Source organism: Rhinopithecus roxellana, chromosome 13, assembly GCF_007565055.1.
Source record: "Rhinopithecus roxellana isolate Shanxi Qingling chromosome 13, ASM756505v1, whole genome shotgun sequence".
Classification (NCBI taxonomy): Eukaryota; Metazoa; Chordata; class Mammalia; order Primates; family Cercopithecidae; genus Rhinopithecus; species Rhinopithecus roxellana.
Window position 1 is genome coordinate 31,761,779 of NC_044561.1, and position 19,902 is coordinate 31,781,680.

Here is a 19,902-nt window from a genome sequence, read left to right on the forward strand (position 1 = left end):
TCTTCCACTTGGGCCATATGACCCATCAGATCCAATGGTGCTTGAGGTGTCAGTGGCAGATGGGGATGCTGTTTGGAGCCTTTGGCAGGCCCCTGTAGGTGAAACACAGTGGGGGCCTCTAGGATTTGGAGTAAGGCCCTGCCATCTTCTGCAGATAACTACTCTTCTTTTGAGAAACAGCTCTTGGCCTGTTACTGGGCTTTGGTAGAAATTGAATGCCAGACTATGGGTCATCAAGTCACCATGCGACCTGAACTGCCTATCATGAACTGGGTGTTTTCTGACCCATCTAGCCATAGGTGGGGTATGCACAGCAGCATTCCATTATCAAATGGAAGTAGTATGTACGTGACTGGGCTCAAGCAGGTCCAGAGGGCACAAGTAAGTTACAAGAGGAAGTGACTCAAATGCCCATGGTCTCCACTCCTGCCACTCTTCCTTCTCTCCCCTTCTCTCCCCCAGCCTGCACCGATAGCTTCATCAGGAGTTCACGATAATCAATTGATAGAGGAAGAGATGACAAGGGCCTGGTTAGTAAACTACCCTTAGTAAACTCCCTTTTATATACACATTTATCCTATTAGTTCTGTCCCTCTAGAGAACCCTAACACAGTGGTCTATGTACTTAAGTGTGTTTTTGTGGTGGCCAGTAACGGTCTTTTGTTCCAATATTTAGCCCTCCCTTAAGGACCTTTTGTAAGGCAGGTCTGATGGTAAGAAATTACCTTAGCGGCCGGGCGCGGTGGCTCAAGCCTGTAATCCCAGCACTTTGGGAGGCCGAGACGGGCGCATCACGAGGTCAGGAGATCGAGACCATCCTGGCTAATACGGTGAAACCCCGTCTCTACTAAAAAAATACAAAAAACTAGCCGGGCGCGGTGGCGGCGCCTGTAGTCCCAGCTACTCCGGAGGCTGAGGCAGGAGAATGGCGGGAACCCGGGAGGCGGAGCTTGCAGTGAGCTGAGATCCGGCCACTGCACTCCAGCCTGGGTGACAGAGCGAGACTCCGTCTCAAAAAAAAAAAAAAAAAAAAAAAAAAAGAAATTACCTTAGCATTTGCTTGTTTGAAAAGGAGTTTATTTCCCCTTCACCTATGAAGCTTAGTTTGGCTCGATGTAAAATTCTTGGTTGGAATTTCTTTTCCTTAAGAAGGCTGTATATAGGTATCCCGTCTCTTCTGGCTTGTGGGGTTTCTGCTGAAATGCCAGCTGTTCACCTGACAGGATTTCCTCTGTAGGTGACCTGCCCCTTCTCTCTAGCTGTCTTTAACATTTTTTCTTTCATTTTGACCTTGAAGAATTTGATGACTACATGTCCTGGGGATCATTGTCTTGCATAGTATCTCACAGGGGTTCTGTGCCTTTCCTTAATTTGAATGTTTCCTCTCTAGTTAGCTTAGGAAAATTTTCATGGATGATAGCCTTGACTATGCTTTCCAAGTTGCTTGCTTGCTTTCTCTCTCTTTCAGGGATGCCAATGAGTCATAGATTTGGTTCCTTTACATAATCCCATATTTCTGGGAGGTTTTATTCATCCTTCTTTATTGTATCTTTATTTGTGTTTAAGTAATTTTGGAGAACTGGTCTACAATATCTGAGATTCTTTCGTCACCTTGGTTTATTGTTTCTTTGTTTTTGTCTAAGTAATTTTGGAGAACTGGTCTTTAATATCTGAGATTCTTTCATCAGCTTGTTTTATTCTGCTATCAGTACTTATTATTGTATTATGATATTCTTGAAGTGAGTTTTTCAGCTGTATCAGATCAGTTTCTTTTTTTCTTAAAGTGGCCATTTCTTGTTTTATCTCTCATATCATTTTATTGAATTCCTTAGATTCCTTGGATTGGATTTTGACTGTCTCTTAGATGTCAGTGATGTTTGTTCCTAACCATATTTTGAATTATATTTCTGTCAACCACTTAAGCCTGGTTAAGAATTACTGCTAGGGAACTAGTGCAGACATTTGGAGGTGAGAAGACACTCTGGCTTTTTGAGTTTGCCGAGTTCTTGCTCTAGTTCTTTCTCATCTGTGTGGCCTGATGTTCCTTCAGTCTTTGAAGCTGAAGCTGATGTTCTTTGGATGGGTTTCCTTTTTTTTTTTTTTTTTCCTTTTATCTTTTTTGATGCTCTGGGAGTTTGATTGTGGTATAATGTGGGTTCAGTTGACTGGGTTTTTTTCTTCTGGAAGATACCAGGGAGCCAAACCTCAGCTCAGCACTCCTGGTCTACATACTGTAACTCTCAGGGGCTGGTGCTGGGCCCCTGGCCTTTGTTCTCTGGCCCCTCAAAGTTAGGAACCTTCTGTGCTGGAGGGGCTGAGGTTTTCCCAGTCCACTGGCCACAACACTCTGATGGGTGGTCCTGGCCAAAGCACGTTGTCAGGGTGGTGGCTGTAGGACCTGTGCTAACTTACACATGCCAGTAGCTGGGGCAGCACAGAGGGGTGCATGCATGTCAGCTGGGGTGGGGTATTGGCGGGAGTGGGGCTGCAGAGTTCCTGCGTGCACTCATACCAGTGGCAGGGCACAGGCAGGGGCAGGGTTGCTGGTGTCTGTGCTTGCACTCACACTGGCAGTGACCGGGGTGGGGTGCTGATGGGTGTGAGACTGCTGGCCTCCATGTGTGTATTCATAGTTGGTGGTGGCAGCACAGCAGTGGGTGGAAAAATGCATTTCACAGAGCAGGTTTTTCTTTTAGATTTTCAGTTGTTGAATATTAGGAAATTTTATAACCATAATCTATTATAACAACACATTAAAGGAAAACTGTAATTTTATCAATAGATGCCTAAAGGAGTTTGAAAGAAATGAATCATTTCTAATAACGTTGCTAAGTAAAATAGAATATAATAAAATTAGAAAACATAAAGTCATTCAGAAAATACTTTAAATTGTAAAATGCTAAAACTATTTAAATTAAATTAGTTACCAGAGGAGGACACTCATTATCATTCTATTTAACGTTACCTCAGAAGGGCTACTGAATGCAGTAAGATAAGAAAATTAAAAAAAAAACTGATATAAACTTAAAAGATCAAATGATCTCTTTTTCTTGATAATATTATATGCCTAGAAAATTAAAGAAACCATGGTAAATATTACTAGATTTAAAAATAAGAATTTTCTACAGTGAGAATTACAAAACATGGCTAAAAGAAATCAGAGACCACACAAACAAATGAAAAAACATTTCATGCTCATGGATAGGAATAATCACTATTGTTAAAATGACCATACTACTAAAAGAAATGTATAGAATGAATGCTATTCCTGTCAAACTATCAATGACATTTTCCACCGAATTGGAAAAGACTGTTCTAAAATTCATTTGGAACCAAAAAAGAGCTTGAATAGCCAAAGCAATCCTAAGCAAAAAGAACAAAGCTGGAGGCATCACACTACCTGACTTCAAACTTTACTATAAGGCTACAGTAACTGAGACAGCATGGTACTAATACAAAAGCATACACACAGACCAATGGAACAGGTTAGAGAACCCAGAAATAAAGTTTCACATCTACGACTATCTGATCTTTGACAAAGTCAACAGTAGCAAGCAATGGGGAAAGGACTCTCTCTCTTCTGTAAATGGTGCTGGGATAACTGGCTAGCCACATGCAGAAAACTGAAACTGGAACCCTAGCTTTTACCATACACAAAAATCAAGTCAAGGTGGATTAAAGACTTAAATGTAAAACCTAAAACGATAAAAATCCTAGAAGAAAATCCAGAAAATTGCATTTTTCCCATTGGCCATGGCAAAGTCTTCATGATGAAGATGCCAAAAGCAATTGCAACAAAAACAAAAATTGATAAATGGGACCTAATTAAATGAAAGAGCTTCTGCACAGCAAAAGAAACTATTAACAGAGTAAACAACCTACTGAATAGGAGAAAATATTAGCAAACTATGCATCCTGAAAAATATCTAATATCCAGAATTTATAAGGAAATTAAATTAACAAGCAAAAAGCAAACTACTTTGTTAAAAGGTAGATGAAGAACATGAACAGACACTTTTCAGAAGAAGACATACCTATGGCCAAAAAGCATATGAATATATGCTCAACATCACTAATCATTAGGGAAATACAAATCAAAATCATGATGACATGCCATCTCACATCAGGCAGAATGGATATTATTAAATGTCAAAAAATAAATGATGCTGGTGAACTTGCAGAGAAAAGGGAATGCTTATACATTGCTGGTGGGAATATAAATTAATTCAGCCACTGTGGAAAGCAGTCTGAAGATTTCTCAAAGAACTTAAACAGAAATACCAATCCCATTCCTGGTTATATACCTAAAGTAATGTAAATTGTTTAGCCATAAAAATACATGCATACATATGTTCATCACAGCATTATTCACAATAGCAAAGACATGGAATCAACCTAGGTGCCAATCAGTGGTGGACTTGATGAAGAAAATGTGTTACATATATACCGTGGAATACTACACAGCCATAAAAAAGAACAAGATAATATTTGCAGCAACATGCATGGAGTTGGAGGCCATTATTGTAAGTGAACTAATGCAGGAACAGAAAAACAAATACCACATATTCTTGCTTATAAGTGGGAGCTAACATTGAGTACACATGGACACAAAGATGGGAACAAGAGACACTGGCGCTTACTTGAGGGTAGACAGTGGGAGGAGGCCAAGGATTGAAAAATTACCTATCAGCTACTATGCTTATTACTGGGTGATGAAATAATCTGGATACCAAACCCCTGCAACACACAATTTACCTATATAACAAACCTGCACATGTACCCCGGACCTAAAATAAAAGTAAAAAAAAATTGACAAAGGGCATGAACAGACACTTCTTAAGAGAATACATGCATGTGGCCAACAAACATATGAAAAAATACTCAATATTACTAATCATTAGGGAAATGCAATTTGAAACCCCAACAAGATACCATCTCACACTAGTTAGAACGGCTATTGTTAAAAAGTCAAAAAAAAAAAAAAAAAAAAAAGACTATTGTTAAAAAGCCAACAGATGCTGGGAAGGTTGCAGAGAAAAGGAACACTTATATATTGCTGGTGGGAATGTAAATTAGTTCAGCCATTGTGGAAAGCAATGTGGAGATTTCTCAAAGAATTTAAAACAGAACCACCAGTTGACCCAGCAATCTCATTACTGGATATACATCCAAAGGAATAGAAATCATGTCTACCATAAAGGCACGTGCATGCATATGTTTACTGTGGCACTTTTCACAATAGCAAAGACATGGAATCAACCTAGACGCCCATCAGTGGTAGACTGGATAAAGAAAATGTGGCACATGTACATCATGGAATACTATGCAGCCATAAAAAAGAATAAGGTTATGTTCTTTGCAGCAACATGGATGGAGCTGGAGGCCATTATCTGAAGCAAACTAATGTAAGGACAGAAAACTAAATACTACATATTCTCACTTATAAGTGGGAGTTAAACATTGAGTCCACATTGACACAAAGGAGGGAACAATAAACACTGGGCCTACTTGAGGGTAGAGGGTGGGAGGAGGGTTTGGATTCCAAAACTACCTATTGGGTATTATGCTGACTATCTGGGTGACAAAGTTATCTATACATGAAACCACCATGATACACAATTTACCCATGTAACAAATCTGCACATATACCCCTTGAACTTAAAATCAAAATGTAAAAGAAAGAGAAGAATTTGGTGAGTAGATGAATAGAAGATTTTTTTTGAGATGGAGTCTTGCTCTGTCACCCAGGCTGGAGTGCAGTGTGGTGTGATCTCGGCTCACTGCAAGCTCCGCCTCCCGGGTTCACGCCATTCCCCCAGCCTCAGCCTCCAGAGTAGCTGGGACTACAGGTGCCTGCCACCACATGCAGCTAATTTTTTGTATTTTTAATAGAGACAGGGTTTCACCATGTTAGCCATGATGGTCTCAATCTCCTGACCTCGTGGTCCACCTGCCTTGGCCTCCCAGAAGATAAATTTTTAAAAAGTGTTAGTTTATCTCTGTGTTAACAAAATACTTAGAAGTGAGAAAAAAATTTCTACTTAAAATTATTGGAAAAATATGAAATACTTAGGAATAAATCAAACAAGAAAAGTATATAAAAATTATAAAATCTTACTGAAAGAAAATAAGATTTGAACAAATGGAAAGGCATATCACGTTGAATAGGAATACTTAATAACAGAAACATTAAATACAGACACCTAATGAGTGTATAAACATAAGGCAGTAAAATTAGAGTTGGCATTCTTTGGAGGGACGATTGGCCAAAGAAGGTTAAAGTTTATACTGAAGAGTAAATGCTTCAGAATAGCTAAGAAACTATGCAAAGGGGAAACAGTGAGAGGTCTTATTTTGCTGGATATTAGTATAAATAATAAAACTACTGCATCATCATCGTGTGGTATTGGGAAAGGAATAAAAATTGAAGAAATAGAACCCAGTATAGATGAGTTCAATATATTTCCAAAGTAGTAATTCATTTTAGTGGGAAATGAGTCAATTATTTAATAAATGATGTTTGGACAACTGATTATCCATCTGGAAGAAAAGAGAAGAGGATCACCATTTTATTTTACCTTTAAATATAAATTCCAGATGGCTGAGAAACTTACATGGTCAAAATAAAATTGTAAAAGGCTTGCAAGAAGATCTAGAAAATTGAATGTGTAAAAATGTAGGAACTGAAAGCATCTTTTCCAGAAGCTATAAAAGAAAAGATAGACATATTTGAACTTTGACGTCACAAAGGATATCATAAATAAAACAGTAGACAGACATTCAATTTACAAGAAATATTTGTAACTGATTTTTTCAAATAGCCGAACATTTGGCCAAAAGTAACACAATTCAATTAAAAAATGGGCAAAGAATTATGAATCCAAATGTCCAAAAAATCTATGGAAGGATTCTCAAGTTTGTTACTAGTAGGGAAAATGCAAATTAAAGTAAAAGAAAGTGTCATTTTACATCAATCAGGTGACAAAAATTGAAGAGTTATAATAAATATTACTGGTGGCGATTTAGGGAAAGGATTAGTCTCATGGCTGTGAAAAATATGAGGTGTTATAGGTTTTGGGAAAGCCATTTGCCAACATCTATTAAATTTTAAAATATATGTGTGCTGCTTGGCCCAGCAATTCCAGTTCTTGGACTCTATTCCATAGAAAGATGTTCACATGTAAGGCCATGTGTTTGTAATGGCAAAAATCTCATTAAAAATAATGATTAGTGCTATGCTTACTGACCTGTAGTGATTTCCACAAGGTATTCTGCACAAAAGTATGAGGAGACAAGGTATAGAAATTGTAAGATCCCTTTTTGTAAAATAAACAATAATACTCATATATGTAGACTTACATGCACATTTCTATATGGGATTACCTGGTCAGGGAGAGAAGTATGGAATTGGGCTAATGTGAAGAGTGGAGAAAAAAGCAGATGGATAGCTTCTCTGCTTTGAAAGAATGACCATCAGCCACTGTTGAGGATATTTAAAATCAGATGGTATTTACTGTGAATAAAATTCCTAATGAGGAATTCAAACAATTAAAGCTTACCAGATTGACCACTATGGAGGATATACATGCTTGATATTTGTGTACATATATATGTATTATGTTTAAATGTGTATATATGTATATAATTCCTTTGTCACTTTTCTTATTGCTTCACATATTGGAAGTAGGTATTATATAACCCATAAATAAGCAATAGATTATTAAAACTTTGACTTAAAAAGAATCACACCTATAATACCCTCTAATACTGTATATAAATATATGTTTTATTTTTTGAGCATTTTAAAATTCAGATTCCCTTAAAATTTCTTAAAAACACTAATTTCAGATTATACAGTTTCCCAGTCCTGAATTACACATTTTACTACTATGTGAAGCTGGTTGCCCTTGGGAGAAATTGGCAAAGGATAATAACTTGTAAAATAGCGTTCATTTCTCATTTCCCAACCATGAAGAGTAATATCCACAGTATAAACATAAAATATACTCCTCAGAGTTCGCGTCCACAGAACTGGCTCATGTCCCGACCTGCAGGACAGTTGAACGGGCCCTGGAAGGGGGAGTGGGAATGGAGGAGACAAGAAAACACAAGAAATGGAGACAAGACAAACAGCCTGATCAAGTCTCGTTTATTGAGTGTAGGGTCATGCCTTATATAGGCTGGCAGGGGAAGAGGTTGGGCCAGGGCGGTGATAGGGGCCGGATCTTCTCAAATTACAATTGCGCATGCGCCGTGGGTTTGTACTTTTCCCGGGCGCGGGATCGCACCTGCGCCCTGGGCTGCATATCTTCCTGGGCGGGAAAATGTTTGAGCGCGCGCGGGAAAGGTTGGCGCGCGGGGGAAAGGTTGGCGCGCGGGAACAGTTTTGGCGCGCGCGGGAGAAACTTAGGTGTGCGCGGGAAAAGCTTTGGGCGTGCGCGGGAAGGGTTTATAAATAAAGAACCCGGGAATGCGCCCTCTTGTCTCCGCTTTGCGGAGATCAAGCAACAGAGGTCGGCTAATTCCGGGCCTCATGGCTCCGGACAGGTCCCCCTTTTTTATATATAATTATGGCTAGAAGATTGTCCCTCGGGAACTGCGCCTGTCTTAGGTTGGAGTAATGCATCTCATCACTGGTACCCGTCATGGGATTAGGCAGTAGCTTATGACGGCCCTCCTGTCTTAGGTTAGTGAGAGATGATACTCTCTTACCCGTCATTGGCTGTCCAGTTCAGCGCATAGGGAAGGTGGTCATAATGGGTGTGAGTATGAACCACCACGATCTTCTTGTTCTAGGCGATGATAATGGACCTGTATAGGCTTCGCTTGGATAGCCTCGACTTGTTGCTTAATGAATGTCATGAGCTTATTGAAAACCAAAGGTCCTACAGAGAGTAAAAGCAATAGGCAAAGCAGGGGGCCCAGGAATGGCATAAGATAGGGAAGGAGTCCATGGAACCCAGTCCAAAACGGGTTATCGGTTATTTCCTTTCGTCGTTTTTCTAGGTCTTCTTGTAGACGCCTGATTTTGTCCCTGACGATCCCGGATTTGTTGGCATAAAAACAGCACTTCTCCTGTAAAGCCAAGCAGATGCCTCCCTGTTCTGCAGTTAGTAAATCTAGGCCTCTTCTATTTTGGAGCACTACTTCTGCCAGAGAATCTACCTGATCTTGTAAATCTTGTATAGTACTCGAAATGGCCTGCATATCTGAGATCAGTTGGCGAGACAATTTGGTGTATTGAGTAACAGAAACCCCTAGGCCTGTAGCCCCAGTTGCTACGGCAGTAGTTATGCCTAATCCTGCAAGTAAGGGGATAAATTGTATTGCCCTTTTGTTTCTTCCTAAAAAGTGATCTATAGCTGGGATAGGTACAGGTTCATCTCCAGGGATAATGTCTATGTCAGGTAAAAGTGTGGCTAAGACACAGCGTCCTGTCCAGTTAGTAGGTAAATAGGTATAAGCCCTATTATTGCCACATATAAAAACCGAGCTGTTTGGGGCACACAGCGATTGGAAAATATTTACTATGGTGGAACAATTATTGAATTGATTGAATCCTACATCGAGGTCGTAAGTGTTATTAAGGGGAGGGGAGTAGATGCAAGAGGAACTAGGAAATTCTAAAGGCTGTACTTTAAGGGGAGGAATTATGGTGCAAGGGGTATTGGATGTATAATTTAAGTTATTACTGGGTATGGCAAGAGGAACGGGATCTCCTGATTGCAGACACAGCCAGCAGTCATCAGCCAGACTAGAGTTGGAATTGTTAAGCAGGTTATGAGTAGCCGTGAGGAGGGCAAAGGTCTGGGCATCAATTTTCTCTTTCCCTCGGGCTTTGGGCAAGGCCAAGGGGTGGTAGTGAATTTCCGGGTACAGGGACCTTTGCAACTCTTCAAGTTTTTTGTATACCCTAATTTCTCGGACCTTGTCTTGTGGTCCTCCTCCGTCAGAGGTATGAAGAGGGGGGTGAATATTCCAGCAGACAGGCTGTCCTACAGTTCCAGTACAGCCAGCTGATATAAGGTTATTGGTACTTCCTACAACTGTAGGGACACTATTGGCCCCTATAGTAGGGGTTCTAGATCTTGTTAGGATAGCAGTATAGTATGTTTTACCGCCAGAGGTACATTCTAAATAAGTAGTGTAGCAGGAACTATGCATAGCAGTCTCAAATGTGTCACAAGGGCAGGTTGTGGTATCCCCTCCACTAAATATTCTTGGGGTTGACACACACCTCCACTTAAGAGAGTCACTAGACAGGTATGCTGTGTAAGCGGAGCAGGACACAGCTGAGATGTACGTATTTGGAAGGGAGGTCACATATCCCCCCAAACAATCACAGGGCTTACCGTATCGTTGTCGTATATATTTACGGGCCTCATGGGGATTACCAAAGCCGGCATATACCTGGAGTGCTTGGCAAATCAGCACCATGGTCCAGAGGGGCTTGTAGTTGAAGTTCATCTCTGCAATAGAGGAAAAGAGTACTCTCAGGGAGAAAATCACTCCCTGGATTGGTTATTATTAGGTACCTGTCTTACCAGTCGCTCTGGTAGCCATCTGGCTGCATCATGAGTTTGAGAAAAAACACAAACTGAGCCTCTTCCCCAGATTAACACTGGGTCTGGACCATGCCATGTGTTGTCTAAGGGGTCTTTCCATTTAACCGTGGCAAATTGTTTTTTGGACTCGGAATGCCAAAATCGATCGGCTGCTGATCTGTTCAGGTTGTCCAAATTTAAAAAATTTAAAATAAAAAGTGTGTGATTAAGGATATTTCTAGGGGTGCCCTTAGTAGGGTACCATTCTCCCCTTTTTATTTTGTCAATGGTGGTTTTTAAGGATAGGTGTGCTCTTTCAACTATTCCTTGTCCTTGAGGGTTATAGGGAATTCCGGTAATGTGTTTTATTTGTAATTTAAGACAAAAGTCTTGAAAGGCTTTGGATGTATAACCAGGACCATTGTCTGTTTTTAGTTGTTTAGGCTTTCCAACTATGGAAAAACAGTGTAGTAAATGAGCTATGACATGTTTGGTAGCTTCGCCTGTTTGTAGGGTGGCCAGTATAAATCCACTAAATGTATCTATACATACATGGATGTATTTTAAGTTACCGAATTCTGAATAATGAGTGACATCCATTTGCCAAATCATGTTGGGAACTAGTCCTCTTGGGTTAATTCCTAAGTGAGGGACTGGCAGGTATGTTATACAGGTCTGACATTGTTTAACTATTTGTCTTGCTTGTTCTCTAGTTATTTTAAACATCACTCTCAAAGTTTGAGCATTAAGATGGTGTAAGGCATGAATAGCCTGTGCTTGGGCTAGGTTTGTATTTGTAGCTATGGCTACCGTCTTGGTTGCCATATCAGCCAGTTGATTGCCCTGGGATAGAGGTCCTGGTAATCCTGAATGAGCTCTAATATGTCCAAGAAAGAAAGGTGTTGATCTGTCATGTATTAATTGTTGGCATTGTAAAAATAACTTGGCTGTGTCTGAGACATGTTTGATTTGTGCTACGGTCTCAAGTAAAGATATTGAGTGAGCTAAATATGCACTGTCAGTATAAATATTAAGGGCCTGATTAGGGAAGGCTGACAGTACTGCGATTAGGGCCTGCAATTCTACTAGCTGAGCTGAAGTATGGCTGGTTTTGAATTTAACAGTGGTGTCTGCAAAGGTGTATGCAGCAGTTCCTGTGGATGACCCATCAGTGAATACTAATAAGGCATTGTCTAAAGGTGTTTTACTGGTAACATGAGGGAAGACAAAAGCATGCAGCTTACAAAATTGAATAAGCCTGTTTGGTGGATAATGGTTATCTAAGTTGCCAGCATAAGAGGCGCAAGCAATCGGCCACGTTTCAGTATTTTGCATCAACCAATGGATTTGTGGCTTAGAATAAGGTTGTATGATCATAGAGGGTTCAATTCCAAAATATTTTTTGCTATTGTCTCTCCCTAGAATAATTAAATCTGCTATGGCATCATAATAGGGGAGTAATACCTTTTTGGGAGATGAAGGCAAGTGGACCCACATAATAGGGTTATTTTGCCAGAATAAACCAGTAGGTGTTAGTGTTGTGTTAAATATTAAAAGGGTTAATGGCTGTGAATAGTCTATGTTAGTAACAAATTGCTCAGCAATGGCCGCCTCTACTTTATTAAGTGATAAAAGAGCTTCTTTTGATAACGACCTAAGGGACTTAGGGCTGGGGTCACCTCTCAGGGTGTCGAATAAGGGTTTTAAGTCTCCTGTGGTGAGTTTTAAGTAGGGCCGAAGCCAATTTATGTCTCCAAGGAGCTTTTGGAAATCATTGAGGGTTTGTAACTTATCTTTACGGATAACGGCCTTTTGATTTGTAATTTTAGGTCCATTTATTTGAAAACCTAAATATGTATAAGGGTCTTGTAGTTGTATTTTTTCTGGAGCTATTTGTAAACCCGCCGTGGTTAGTTCTTGCTTGAGTTGAGCAAAACACTGTAAAACTTGTTCTCCCATTTTTCCTGCTATAAGAATGTCATCCATATAGTGTATAATATACATTTGTTTCCATGTCTCTCTAACTGAGTGTATGGCCGTAGCCACATATTTTTGACACAAGGTGGGACTGTTGGCCATACCTTGAGGTAACACTTTCCATTGGTATCGTTTCATTGGTTCTTTGAAATTTACAGATGGTAAGCTAAAGGCGAATCGTTTTTGGTCAGTAGGATGAAGGGGAATTGTAAAAAAGCAATCTTTAAGGTCTATGATAATTTTAAAATATCCTTGAGGGATTGCTACCGGAGAGGGTAGCCCTGGCTGTAAGGCGCCCATAAGGACCATAGTAGCATTTACTGCTCTTAGATCTTGTAAGAGTCTCCAATTTCCAGATTTCTTTTTTATGACGAATATGGGGGTGTTCCAAGGAGAGTTGCTTTCTGTGATGTGTCCTGCCTCTAATTGTTCCTGCACTAACTGTTGGGCAGCGGCAAGCTTCTCATTGGTTAGTGGCCATTGATCAACCCAAACGGGTTCATCTGACTTCCAAGTGATTGGATCAGCAAATTTTTGGGGTGCAGCCATGTCAATGGCCACGGTTAAAAATTTCCAAGCCTCATTTTATCCAATTTTCCTATGGCTGGGATTGGCTGTAAAATGCCATCTTCTCTTTTTCCTAACCCTTTTCCAGGGTGGTAGCCCTGAGCCAACATTTGTGCAGTGACTATATCATTTGGGCTACCCATCATGACCCTCATTTGGGAGAGAAGATCTCTACCCCAAAGGTTAACAGGCAAATCAGGGATAACAAATGGCTTAATGAGACCGGAATTACTTTCTTGATCTCTCCAGGTGAGATATTTGGAACTTTGTCTAGGGTTATTACTTTGCCCGATTCCTCGTAAATTTGTTAAGGTCTCTGAAGTGGGCCAACTGGAGGGCCAATCTTGCTCTTTAATAATTGTTACATCGGCCCCTGTGTCTATCAGTCCTGTAAATAACTTTCCGTCTAGCCACAAGGTGAGAGAGGGTTTTTGATTAGTAATGGGCTGTACCCAGTAGATGTCTGAGGATCCGAATCCTCCCTTTCCCCTTAGGGGCGATTGGACTTTATTAACTGTTTTTAGCAATGGTAACAGGAGTAACTGCGCTATTCTATCCCCTTGAGGAATGATAATGATGTTGTCAATAGCCTTGGCCATGATTTTGATTTCTCCTATATAATCACTATCCACTATTCCTGGAAAGACCTGTAGGCCTTTCATGATGACGCTGCTTCTTCCCAGGATTAATCCAAACATGTTTGAGGGTAGGGGCCCATATATACCTGTACTTAGGGCCTGAGGTCCCATTTCAGGGGTTAATACTGTGTGGGAGGTGGAACAGAGGTCCAATCCTGCGCTTCCTGGGGTTGCTCTACTAAGCTGTGAAACGGATTGTTGTTGGTTGGTACAAAACTGACCGCCCCATAAGCTTGTTTCGGGGCCTGGGGCCGGCCCCTCAATCCGTTTCCCTGTTGAGGTGTTAGGGGATTTCCTTGATTGTCAATTTTAGATTTACATTCGTTGGACCAATGTTTTCCTCTTTCACACCTAGGGCAGAGGCCTGGAGCTTTTGCCTCTAAGGTCTTAGCTAGCTCTCCCTTACAATCCCTAGCGAAGTGTCCCAATTTTCCACACTTGAAGCACCCCTTGCTATTCTTATTTTTACTGGCGAGGAAGTCTTTTACGGTTTGTCCACTAAAGGCAGCAGCCATAGCCAAACCCTGTTGATATGAGGGCCCTATGTCTGAACAGAGGCGGATGTAACCTGTTAAGTCTGTTTTCTTTCTATAAGGTCTGATTGCTGCCTGACAAGCCGGGTTAGCGTTTTCGTAAGCTAGCTGTTTTACATAATCCACCCCTGCCTCGGCATTTCCAAATATTCTGCTGGCTGTGGTTAAAAGTCTATGTACAAAGTCTGCAAAAGGCTCATCAGGTCCTTGTTTGACCCCCGTGAGCGAGGCTCCTGGATCCCCCTTAACAGGAAGTTTTCTCCAGGCTTTGGTAGCCGCTGCCTGGATTTGAGAAAACAGTCCAGGATCATACTGCATCTGAGCATCGGTTTCTGTGTAATTACCCGAGCCAGTTAGCATATCAAAATCCCAACCATTTCCGGCTTGTTGGTTTCTCTTGGCCGTATCTCTACAATTTTCATAAAATTCTGACTTCCAAATCAGATGGTCGCCTCCGGAAAGAACTGCTCTAACTAAGGTATTCCAATCTATGGGAGTGAGCCAATTTTCGGCCACAGATTCGACTATGGCCAGGGTGTACGGGGCAGTAGCTCCGTATTGCGAGACAGCAGTTTTTAGTTCTTTTATTACAGTAAATTCAAACCCATTGTGGTGTCTCCAGGCTCGACCCTGCGTATCTGTAGTTTCCGTTACTGGAAAAACATCTCGAGGAGAGGAATCCTCCCTATCCCTACTACCAAGCGACCTTCCTTTTGGGACATGCTGTCCGGGTCTCTGAGGGTGAGAGGGTTTCTCTATTCCTTTAGGGTATTGAACGCTCTCACTTCCTGTCCTTAATTTCTGCAATCTAGTGATTAAAGACTGATGTAGTTCTTCGAGCTTTATTTGCTCTTCAAGCTGTGCAATTTTTTCTCTAAGCTCCTCTTTTGGGTCTATTACTGCCATAACTGCGGGGGCAGAAGCCTTATTATAGGGAGGGGGATAAGTAAGAGTTTGTGGCCAGTCAGAATTATAATATTTTGCTGCCCCTTCCTCTAAATTATCCCAGTTTACTTCTGAACAGTTAAGGTTATTTTTACTTTTGCTTTCATTAGTTGTAGGTAAAACTGGGTATTTTTTGAACTTTTCCTTATTTGATGTTTCTATATTTGTCATTGAGGGGACCCCAGCCTCTTCCTCGTCACTTTGTAGCGATATAAGGTCTATTTCTTTATTAGGTATGGGTTTTTCGAGGTCGGTTTGGGAGCTGCCTCTTAATATTTCCTCAGTCTGAGTAACCACTGCCATTACCTCAGGATCTTTTTCTTTTTCCTTTTTATCTATTATATCTCTGATTAGATTCCAATAAGAAAAAGCTGTCACCGGAACCTTTTCTGGTCCAAAAGTACTATAGTAATCTTGAAAACAGTCTCCCACTCTACGCCACCTCTTTACGTCAATGGTCCCTTCTTGTGGAAACCAAGGGCAGGTTTCTTTTACAAAATCAAAAAACTTAAACAAATCATTACTTTTAACCTTTACTCCTCGTGTTTTTAAAGCCTCTTTTAATTGCCCTACATAAATTTGATGCTGGCTTAATTCTTGTCCCATAATCACACACTATTACTCACCTCTGGTTCCAACGCGGCAGGCTCCCGCGACGTCCGGAGGAATTTCTTTCCACTTTCACTTTCGGCCGACTTTAGTGCCTTCTTCCTCACTTTTTCCCCCGTGTCCAGGTCCCTGTTCGGGCGCCAGGTGTCCCGACCTGCAGGACAGTCGAACGGGCCCTGGAAGGGGGAGTGGGAATGGAGGAGACAAGAAAACACAAGAAATGGAGACAAGACAAACAGCCTGATCAAGTCTCGTTTATTGAGTGTAGGGTCATGCCTTATATAGGCTGGCAGGGGAAGAGGTTGGGCCAGGGCGGTGATAGGGGCCGGATCTTCTCAAATTACAATCGCGCATGCGCCGTGGGTTTGTACTTTTCCCGGGCGCGGGATCGCACCTGCGCCCTGGGCTGCATATCTTCCTGGGCGGGAAAATGTTTGAGCGCGCGCGGGAAAGGTTGGCGCGCGGGGGAAAGGTTGGCGCGCGGGAACAGTTTTGGCGCGCGCGGGAGAAACTTAGGCGCGCGCGGGAGAAACTTAGGTGTGCGCGGGAAAAGCTTTGGGCGCGCGCGGGAAGGGTTTATAAATAAAGAACCCGGGAATGCGCCCTCTTGTCTCCGCTTTGCGGAGATCAAGCAACAGAGGTCGGCTAATTCCGGGCCTCATGGCTCCGGACAGGCTCATTTGCACAGAAAATTTCATGTTTAATCAAGAAGATCTTCAACCTGAAAGGAGACCATGACATGCTTTAAAAGAGTAAAGAATCTTCTGTTTCTATCTTCCTACCTTTCCTTACAAAAATAATTGGGTTTTGATTGAAGTTTGTTATTACTGAATGTCTTTTTTGGAAGAAGATCATTAAGTTTGAATTGCACATGTGCTACCTTTTCAGAATTCTCAAATAAGGACTTAATATGGGTTTGAATTGTAATCTGAATTGTAATCACCACATGTCAAGGGAGGGACCTGGTGGGAGGTAATTGGATCACGGGAGTTGTTTCCCCCATGCTGTTCTAGGATAGCGAGGGAGTTCTCATGATGTGTCTGATGCTTCCCTCTTTCCTCTCTCTCCTGCCACCATAAGAAGATTGCCTTGCTTCCCCTTCACCTTTTGCCATGATTGTAAGTTTCCTGAGGCCTCCTCAGCCATGCAGAACTGTGAGTCAAGTAAGCCTCTTTCCTTTACAAATTGCCCAGTCTCAGGTAGTATCTTTATAGCGGTGTGAAAATGGACTAATCAGGGCTGTGCATAATTTGTCTTTACAAAACACATGTTGAAACTGCATGTGTTTCAAGTTCTTGAGGATACTATTAGTCTCATGTAAGAGAAGACTCAGCCAATAGTGACTAGACAAAATGGACATTTACTTTTCTTATTTAAAGGAAGTCTAAATATAAGTAGTTACAAAGTTAGAGTTCAACAATTTTATCAAGACCAAATTGTCTATCTTCCCATTCTTCCATCTCCAGTAATTTGATGCTATCTCCCATCGTAGACATGGGATAACAACTGCACATTTAGCAGCAGGTTTTTACATATCCATCTCCAAAGCTAGGCAACAAGAGGAGCAAAGGGACCCTCCTGTTATCTACCTGATTCTCTGTATACAGTCAGAGGATGAAATCTTCCCAGTTGCTTCCTGGGTCCTGGGATATTCTACCTTTGTCTCATAATTCATAACCAGGTCCCATGATCACTTAAAATAAATCATTGGCAAAAGGAAATGCAACTACTAGTGCTAGCTTGGACTAGCCAAGATTTATCCTGTGGGACTGGGCACATTGTTGCTGAACAAAACTCGGCTTCTGTTAGGCAGGGAGAAGGAGTAATGGCTTTGGGTAGGCAATCAACTGTGACTGCCACATGAGCAAATACTTTCCAGGTATTGTCTGGTTCTACCCCTCTACAAGTCATCAGGAAGGAACAGTAGAAAGCACAATCAAATACTATCAGGCCAGTTGCTAACAAGCATCCAGTTATTTAATGGCATCTGTTGATAGTCTGAGAAGTGAGGATAGTTCATGTGTTCAGTAGAAATATAGCTAAATCAACAAAGAGTGAGAGAGGTAAATGTTTAAGGAAAAATAAAGAATTAGCTCAATATTTTATTAAGAATGTATAGAAAACTGAGCTATGTAGTTATATATGTGATATAATAAGATATGAGTTTATATGAATAAATAATGTAATATATAATAATGATACCAATAACACCCACTGAACACTTTAGGCTAGGCATTATGTCAAGTGCTTCATATGCATATTGCTATTTAATCTTCATAATTATCCTTTGAGATAGTGTGTCAGGCATCTATTCCTAAAACCACCCCAGGTTCAGTGACTTTCTAGAAGGACTCATAGAACTCAGAAGTTGTAATAGTTACAATTACAGGTTATTGTTGTGAAAGGATATACAGCAAAATCAGCAAAGGGAATAGGCACATGGGACTAAATCCAAAGGAAAGCAGCCTCAAGCTTCCAAGAGTCCTCTCCCAGTGGAGTTGCACAGAATGTGCCTAATTCCTCCAGCAATGAGTTGAGACAAGTGTGAAATGTTGTCTTTCAGCAGGGCTCTCCTAGCCTAGGAGTCTTAAGAGTTTTTGTTTTTATTTTTTATTTTTCCATAAATTATTGGGGTACAGGTGGTATTTGGTTACATGAGTAAGTTCTTTAGTGGTGATTTGTGGGATTTTGGTGCATCCATCACCTGAGCAGCATACACTGCACCATATTTGTAGTTTTTTATCCCTCATCCCCTCCCGCTCTTCCCCACAACTCCCCAAAGTCCATTGTATAATTCTTATGCCTTTGTGTCCTCATAGCTTAGCTCCCACATATCAGTGAGAACATACGATGCTTGATTTTCCATTCCTGAGTTTCTTCACTTAGAATAACAGTCTCTAATCTCATCCAGGTCACTGCAGATACTGTTACTTCATTCCTTTTTATGGCTGTGTAGTATTCCATCATATATATATCATATATATTATATATAAAATGTACACACATATAATATATAATATATATTATATATAAAATGTACATATATAATATATAATATATATGATATATTATGAATATAAATTTTGGAATTGTTTTTCTAATTCTGTGAATTAGAAATATATATATAAAAATATGTATCTATCACAGTGTCTTCATTCATTGATTGATGGGCATTTGGGTTAGTTTCACTATTTTGCAGTCGTAAATTGTGCTGCTATAAACATGCTTGTGCAAGTGTCTTTTGAATAATGACTTATTTTGCTCTGGGTAGATACTCAGTAGTGGAATTGCTGGAACAAATGGTAGTTCTACTTTTAGTTCCTTAAGGAATCTCCATATTGTTTTCCATAGCAGCTATACTAGTTTACATTCCCACCAACAGTGTAGAAGTGTTCCCTGTTCACCACATCCATACTAACATCTACTGTTTTTTGATTTTTTGATTATGGCCATTCTTGCAGGAGTGAGGTGGTATCTCATTGTGGTTTTGATTCGCATTTCCCTGATCATTAGTAATGTTGAGGATTTTTTCACGTTTGTTGGCCGTTTGTGTATCTTCTTTTGAGAATTGTCTATTCATGTCTTCATCCCACTTTTTGATAAGATTTTTTTTTTCCTTAGTGATTTGTTTGAATTCGTTGTATATTCTGGATATTAGTCCTTTGTCAGATGTATAGATTGTGAAGATTTTCTCCCACTTGTGAGTTGTCTGTTTACTCTGCTGACTGTTCTGTTTGCCACGCAAAGCTCTTTAGTTTAATTAGGTCCCAGCTATTTATGTTTGTTTTTATTGTATTTGCTTTTGGGCTCTAGGTTATGAAACCCTTGCCTAAGCCAATGTCTAGAAGGGGTTTTGCAATGTTATCTTCTAGAATTTTTATAGTTTCAGGTCTTAGGTTTAAGTACTTAATCCAATTTGAGTTGATTTTGCATAAGGTGAGAGATGAGGATCCAGTTTCATTTGCCTACATGTGGCTAGCCAATTGTCCCAGCACCATTTATTGAAAGAATGTCCTTTCCCCACTTTATGTTTGTGTTTACTTTGTCAAAGATCATTTGGCTGTAAGTATCTGGGTTTGTTTCTGGGTT